This window comes from Drosophila subpulchrella, chromosome 3R (genome assembly GCF_014743375.2).
Source record: "Drosophila subpulchrella strain 33 F10 #4 breed RU33 chromosome 3R, RU_Dsub_v1.1 Primary Assembly, whole genome shotgun sequence".
Classification (NCBI taxonomy): Eukaryota; Metazoa; Arthropoda; class Insecta; order Diptera; family Drosophilidae; genus Drosophila; species Drosophila subpulchrella.
In genome coordinates, this window is record NC_050609.1 from 16,692,973 (window position 1) to 16,701,597 (window position 8,625).

The following is an 8,625-nucleotide window of genomic DNA, read 5'->3' on the forward strand; positions in this document are numbered from 1 at the left end:
ATCATGGTTTATTGATATCATAAAAATTATTGTTTTTTTCTCGATATTTTGGCAAAGGTTGGTGGCAGAGGGGTGCCTCAAAACTGATTTGATTTGCATAATTAAAGAGCAGCATCAGAGAAATACCCAAGATCCATATTTAAGATAGCCGAATCGATTTGCAAATCAATAGTGGCGAATCGCGATTATGACTAAGATAATGATTGATATCACGGTTAACTATAGCGATGAGTAACTGAGGAAATCCGCTTAGGCGCCCAACCATGATATCACTTTATAAGTGTGTTCTATATCTGATGGTGATATGTGGTACATGGGTGCCCTACTGCCCGGAACCCCCAGAATCTAATCAAAATTCACACTCGAGGCAATAACCTAAAGTCAAAAACAATTTGTCTTGGCTTTGTGTGCGGCGGCGGCCCCACCTTTTGCCCACTGCCAACTGTTGCGGATCGTGGATTGGTCAGTCTTGGCCAAGTTAATCTCGCTGGTGGCAATGTCATATGCAAACTAAACAAATGTAAACATAATAAAACAAACCAGCTACAATTTCAAGGTCTCGGGCGCCACACGCACATAAAAGATGGACGCAGCAGCGACATAAAAAGTGGTCGAAATGTGGGGAAGAGTTTCCAGCTCGGCATCGAAGATAATAGCGGTCGGTCCCAAAGACGTTGGCGTATCAATAAATAAATAAAATCCGGCCCAGCCGAAGCGAAGAAAAAACCAAATCAAACTCCGGGAGGGAATTTCTAACATCGCTTTATGCAAATGGCCTTTCGGGTCAATCGATCTATTTACAAAATCTGTCGTTGTTTATTATTTTTTTCATTATTTTGTATCTCTCTCTCTTTATAGAAAGCCTATATTATTTTATTGCCATTGTTCGACACGAATACAATTGTGCTTTTAATTTATTCGAATATCGCCTGGCCGGGTGTCAAAACCGGGCGGTGCCTTTCAGGTGCAAAAATCCAATCGAATCTGTCGCCTCGCCATAAATTGGAGCATTAGTAATTTCCTTAAATCTTATGCTGTATCTACTCAAAAAGCCCAGTTAAACGAGTTTGTTTGCTTCTTGCCTTTCTTTTGCAGAAATGTTTGCAGCTGCCGGCTTTTGAGAACTCTTTTACGAGCGTAAAGCTTTTTGTTTTATTCTATTATTTTCTTGATTCGATTTTTGTTTTTGTTTCGAAATTGTTTCCGCATACCTGGCGAATATGTTCTAACCAAAAAAGCTGACTGCTAGCCGCAAAACCATTTCGGTCTGCAAAAAAAATTAAAAGACATATGCAAATATATTAAATTTGATATGCAAATAGCCTATATCAATTATTGCGAGCGCAAAAACCCGAACCAAAGCGAACCGAACTGAAACTAAACTAAAGCTTATGCTAAAAAAGTGCGTTATTTTTTTAAAAACCCAGCCGAGAGTGCTGAAAGGAATAAATCAAATCAAATTTTGCCGAGCTGGCCAATTTGTTTAGCAAATTGTGTTAGCGATAAAAACATTTTGTATTGACAATCAAACGGCAACGACGACAGATGCTGATTATTATTTTGTTTTTATATATATATATGGGGTTTTTTGCGCAACCAGCTAAGTGGTCGAGATTATTTATTAAAAAGATGAGCATAAAAGAGATTTCTGTTTATGCGCGTTAATCAGCCGAAAAAGCCCCGGCAAATTGACACCACGAAGTCAGAAAATAGTAAAAGCCAGAAGGAAAAATCCTGATATATCTACAGAGTTATGGCAAAAAGCAAGGAAAATAAATTCTCAGCTTATTGTGTGATCCTTGGCGCCCGCAAGTAGGCAATAAATTATTTTCGAGGCCTCCTTAGTGCGCATCGTAGGCTAAAAACACGAATTTCCCCGCTGTACATATAGTATAGTGTGCACAATGTCGTCGCCGCTTGAGCTCTCCATTTTATTTTAATTGCAGGCCTGCCTTTTCGCCTAATGCCGGCTTAATGTCCCAGTTTTCAGGATACTCTGGCACTCTTTACGACCAACAGCACGGTCCCAGTGCAAATTGTCGTTTAATTTATTAAGCAGCGACTATGCCGGCTTTTAATATGAATATGTGTGTGAGCAAAACACTAATTACAGATCCGCCAAGCCCCGGTCCTACAAAAACATGTATATATAGTAATTAGAAAATAAGAACACATAGGCGTAAATATTGCGCCAGTTCGCGTCTCGTTGGGTTGACATAAATTTGGGCCAACGCTGCGTATACGTAATGAAAGCCCCAGCCTACGGAATGGATCTGAATCTGATTTCTGGGGAAAATCAAGTATAAAGCAAGGCCAGCAGCGATCCAAAACTGGTTGACCCAACTATCACCTGGCTGACCTGGTCTTTCCCAATCCATTTTAATAATCCCCCCTAGCTCTTTCCCCTCCCCTCGAAATTAATCGGCAACTTGAACTTGAAGATGTCGCCATGCCCATTTGCATTTCTAATGAAAACGTCACCAGAACTCGACTCTCCGGTGGTCTCGGAGATTTTGAAGCTTTTGTCTTTGCCTCGAGCGTAGAATTAACATATTTACATAATACCCACTAGGTGCACCCCGTTGAGTGGCCGTTGTTGTGTGAAATATGCTCAGACTCGGGCTTAGTTGAGGCAAATATTTTCAGGAAGGCTTAATGTTTTCTTGTCATTTTCTAAGTACATTTTCGGGCAAGTGTCTAATGTTTCCAACGAGTGCTTGCCTGTTAACAACAATTTAGATCTTTAGCTTGCTGTTGTTAAGTATTTTTGTAAGTAATTCCATCAGCTCGTTGGGAATTTGATTTTATGGCATGCTTTACTTTAACGAACAGCGGAGTGCGTATACTTGATATGCTTTAAGAATGGCTGTTGCCAGGGGCTCTCCATATTGGGTATTCCTGCTGGAACCGCCCTGTTTATGCGCTGCACATGACAATGAGTGGGAATCGTGGGCCCATGCCGGGATATCGCCCATTGGCCGCACTTGTCACGTCCGAGTCAATGGGCATGGTCTCGAGAAATTGCAGGGGGGTTAGGGGGTCAGGGGTCAGAGGTTACGAGACCCGGGGAGCGCGTTAAGTGATGCCGTGTTGTTCCGTTAAAAGTGACTTTAGCACGTGTGCCGTCCACGTCAGATCAGCATCAGAATCAGCATCGGAATCAGCTTACTCGTACGCACCCAGCCAACTTCTCGAAAGAAGTAGCAAACGATCTAATAACAATTCCTGGAACGTTCCTTCGCTTTGTATGTACTCGCCGGCCCTTCAAGACGATGGTTTGCTTGGTTTAATCAATCAGCAAACTAGTTGCACGTGCTCCTAGGATTCGATGAAACATCCTTAAAAGGGCCTCCAACCTAGCCAGCTTATGAACTTGGTCAGGCTTATTATTGGAAATTTCATAAATTATAAGCCCAGGTTATCATGTTTGACAAACATTGCGTTGGCCTTCGTTTGGTGCGTACGTGAGCAGGTGACAGATCTATCAGACCCGCTGACATGCATACACCATGGATATGGATGGGAATTGGTATAGGGATAAGGATAGGTATGCCCCATCAATAAGCCCGGAAAAAGGTAGCAGTTGTTTTGGCTTCCACCGCGCGTCACGTTTCAAATTTATTACACACAGAAATTCTTCAATTTGGCCAACGCCTGTCAATTTCACTGGTGTTGCGGGGTTGTTTTTTTTTTCCCCAGGACCAAGGCGGAACTATTTAATTATCCCTCCTATATCGACGACCAGGGGATTTTGACCAGAAATCAACTCTGTTTTCGTTCCATTCGCTGGTTCCAAAATGATTTCCAGCTGGGCCTTATCTGGCCAGCATTAAGCCGTCTTGGGCAAACAACCGCCGAATGTCACTTGGCAGTCTGATTGCGAAACAAATAAAAGTGCCAGGATGGCAAGGATGATGGGAAGGTGTCGTATTTTGGGTTTAGAATTCGGGGATTGGGGGTTTGGGGATTCCGGTTTGGCCAACAGCAGGCCGTGACTGACGCTTATCAATATTTGCACAGTAACGAGGCGAGAATTTTTTTCGGAGAGGCTTACTGAAAGGCAAATAAGAAATTTCAAAGTAATCAAAAACTCATTGTTCTGCCATCTCGCTCTAGGTCCACTCCAGCTGTCCCACTCTCTCCTTCTGTTTTCATCTCTGTCGATTTTCGGGATGGCAACTATATTTTTATGGCCATGCTTTGGTTATTGCAAATTGCAAAAGCAAAACGCCTTCGCACACATTGCCACTTAGCCCGGCATTCAATTGCCGTTAAGCGACCCAGCAGCACAACACTGAGAGAAAAATCAGGAACCTATTTAAAGCACAAAGAAAGGAACAGTTTCACTTTAGATAAGGTTTTACCCCCTTTTTTTATTTTATGTATTTTTTACAGCCTGCTTTTAGGTGCCCTTTTAATTGGTTTGAACCCTCTAACGATTTCTGTTTCAATTAGACTTTGCTGTAATTTTTCTCAATTTGGAAATTAAGTTGTGATTTTAATACCAAAAGATGTACCTACAAATACTAAGAAAATGTGTTAAATTTTTACAGCATACTTTTAGGTGTCCTTATATATGGTATGAAACCTCTAGCGAATTCTTTGGAACCCTGCTGATTGGTTAAGAGGCTTTTGAATACTTTTTCTTAGTTTTTAAAAATATTTCTTGATATTATTTTGTTTTTCCCGGTGCAACCACAGTAACAACGGCGGTGGCAACAATAATAACAACAATGAGCAGGCTCCTAAACACGCCCCACGATTTCGCCACGGCTCGCAAAGTTTTTAAAGAAATTTTTGTGCGGCAAGACGTTTTTATGTTTATAGTGTCCGCCCCACCATTGACACTTGTTATGAGCGGAGAGTGTGGCCTCCTGGATGGCATTCTGTGTTTTGTATTCCGTATTCTGTATTCTGTATTTTGTATTTTGTTCGCGCACTGTTCGCTCGCTTTGTTCGCCTTTATATTTATTTATATGAAAAGTTTGGCTAGCAATTTGCGAGTACATAAAAGAAATTTGTTTTACGCTCTGCTATTTTGTAAAATTGCCACTTAAGCTTAAAGCGGTTGGAGTGGATTCGAGCTCTGCCCATCCTACGTGACTCTAACGGTGGCGCGAGTTTAATAAGCAGTTAAAAAAAGTGTTGCCTGCTTGTAGGCGCTTCCGCTTGTCAACCGCCAGATAAACGCACCGAAATTTATTACCAACTCCCCGGAATCACAGGAATTGCAGCTGTGATTGTAGCAAAATGAATGTCATTTGGCTTTGATGGGTCTCTTCTGGTGGCGGACCCGATAAGCAAAGTCTACCCGAGATTGGCACATGGTAATGACTTTATTAATGCGCAGACAGGCGACGACCATCTAGAGCATTCCAGACATAAACATGATTAATGTCGCAGTTGCTGTACTACTGGGCACCTCGGGGAGAAATAATGACACATTGCTATTGCTGGCTGCGATTCAGACAACAATTCACTTCACTTTAACGGTCTATGTGTGGTTTTCGCCCGCTCCTTCGGCAAATATAAATTTATTGATCCAAGCAATTATCGTTAATTGGGTAAATAAACAATATTTCAACGTTCCAATGAAAGGGCACTCGGGCGAGTGGATGTCATTGTCCTGTGGCCAGTGTCCTGCGTCCTGAGTCCTGTGGCCTTCCAGGCAAAAAAGGGCGGAAACGAAAAACAAAAACACGGAAGGTATCATTAAGTTCAGTCTGACGTGAAATTCAAGTCCCCAGTGGCTTAAAGTTGCGCAGCAAAAGTGAAAAAGCCAACTACGAGCTTGGTGTAAGAGGCACTAAATCAAAACTGCAAGTGGAGACTGCACAGTGGGGCCTGCCAGCTGAAGGACTCGAAATGTCCCGTCTCCACTGCTCCTTCTCCACAGCTCCACTCCAGTTTCACAGACACATTGATGTATTTTATGTGCGTGCCGGGCCGAACAAGACAAACTGAGACGTGAAGAGAAATTACAACTACAAGCCGGCGTAATTTATATGCAGACATGACCAGCACATTGTGAGACACAGCAGCAGAAGGACTCGCCTTTGCCAAAGGACTCGCCTGGCAGGACTATATAGTACAGAGTACGGAGCAGCCGGAAAATCGAAGCAAAGTGCTCTCAAAAATATTGTAGCGAAAATGCCACACAGCAAAAAAAAAAGATATACCGCCCGACTTAAAACATCAACACAAATTTGCATGCCTCTGCGAGTTCGTGAATATTCACGAATTCGCCTCCACTTCGGCAGTGCATAAATGCCATATTGATATTTGATCGATACACAATGGTCGTAAACATAAAAAGTAGCATTGTGATGTTAATAAAAATTTGTCAATTCAAACTTGTTTTAATTTATACCCGAAACACTGAGCAGGGATTAAAAACACACGCCATTTGTTATGGAAAAATAATATGCCAAATAATTTGATGATTTTTAATTATTTCTTTAAGCATCTTTATTTGGAATTATAAATATTTATTATTTTTTAAAATAATTTTGGGAACTATATTTTATAAGTGATAGTAGACTTTCCTAAGTCTTTAACAGGATCTTAAAATAGTCGCTGATGTACTACCAAAGATGATTAACATACCTGGACAAATTAAATAATTTTTGATTGCTCATTATTTATAATATCATTTTTATAAGGAATTACCAATTTTTAAAAAAAGTTTTTGAGCTGTTTCAAGTATTATATATATCATTTGTTGTAGATTTTAAAGGACATAGGCAGTTTATATGTTAAAAGAAACATATATTTTTTAAAATATTACCCTTTTCTTAGTATTTTTTATACAAAGTACTAAGAATTATTTTTTTTCAGTGCACTGCCACAACGAATCTGAGTCCGAATGCGAATCCCTATGCGGGTTCGAGCACGGATACGTGGATGTGGCATGAGAACTGGAGCCGGGGAGTATGAATGCCACTTGCTCCTCTTAATGCAATGCAAAACTTTGCGGTTGCTCAATTTAAAAAGTAAACAAAAAAGCTACGGCATGAATTTTTATGATATGCAAATGACGGCCCCTGTTGACCACACCCACTGTGGAATATATTCACTCTTGAAAATGAACACATATATATTTTATATATGTGCGTGGAGCATAAAAGTCAGAAATGCCGGGGGAACAACAACAATTAAATGTTGATTAGACACCGAGTGAGTGACCGCAATGGAATTGGACTGACCACGCCCCTTCGACTGTCAGTTTGCAGTATTTGGGCCAATATTTCATTTGCCCTCTGCACATCATCAATTTGCGATGACAGTTGGCCCGCCCAAAGGACCTGTATATCGTACATCGGGTGTATATATCCTTCTTCTGTGGGCTCTAGAGCAAATAAATGAAATCAGGAGTCGCTGCTCAAAGGAGGTCCTGCGCTTTACACCCGCACAATTCACACTCCTTACTTTTGCGGTGCATAAAATAAAGACGCTGCGCGGCACATAAAGATTTCCACCGCCCGGCAATTCAATTGTTTCACCCACCCAATTCACCCTCACAATTCGCTCGATAAAATTTACAATGTGCGTATTTACGGTGCGAAAATGCTGGCACATTCGGATATGTATGGTATGGATTGAATTTACAATTCAGAGTGGGTCATTTAAGGCAGGATGCCTGCAGCATTTTGGTATCGGGTGTCCTTGCGTAACATGGTAACACCCGACGAAAAGGGGAAAACCTCCCCTTTCTGGACAGCTCCTAATTGCCAGAATTTATGAAATGCAATTTTTGAGAACACCCCAAAATGTGCTAAGTCAGCTCGTATGGTGTTGCGAATATTTTGCGGTGCCCTGTGTGTACCTGGCACATATCCTCCCGCAGGACACGTCAGCAGCAGCAGCTGCAGTCCTGCAATTTTAAATAATTAAATGCCATGCTGCCCGGGTGCGAGACCCCTTGAAATATCTGGCCTTGTGTGCGGGTAATCCCCATTCTCCACCCACTCCTCAAACAAGGGAAACAAATGAATCTCATTTCCGACAAATTTGAGCTAAAAGATTTGCCAGCCAAATTGCTTAACTTAAGTCCGCTGACAACTTATTTGTTGGCGTTGTCGCATTTGCTGGTTTACGGCAAAGCCGCAACTAATTACAACAAAATTGTCATTAGTTTCAACTTGTCGGCGGCCGCAGGACGGACAAAGTTTTTGTTCATGTTTTGCCACTTAGTCGTTCTTGGTTTTGCCGTCTTTTTCCCCTTCCCTTCCCTCCGCCATTGCCATTTCCATCGCCATTTTGCAGTCGAAATTTTTTTTTGCGCGCTTCCGTTTCCGTTCGCCATTGCCATATTCCCGTTCCATCTTCGCCATTTTGGAACACTGCCAGCGAAAGGCATGCACTTGACTTTTATTGGGCAGAGGCGCTGAAAGGGGGCCTTCTGAAGAGGGGCTGCCTTTATAGAGTCATTCCGGCTGCATCCTGTCGCTTGGGCCGTCCTGCAACAGTTGGCATTGACCACATTAGCCCGTCTGTCGAGCTCTTAAGTGCAACAAGTTGTCCATTTCACCTGCCATAACGAGGAAATTAATTAACAAATTTGAATGTCTTGTTTTGTCAGCCAGCTATCTCCAGGCGGCAATATATATTTGACAACTTCAATTA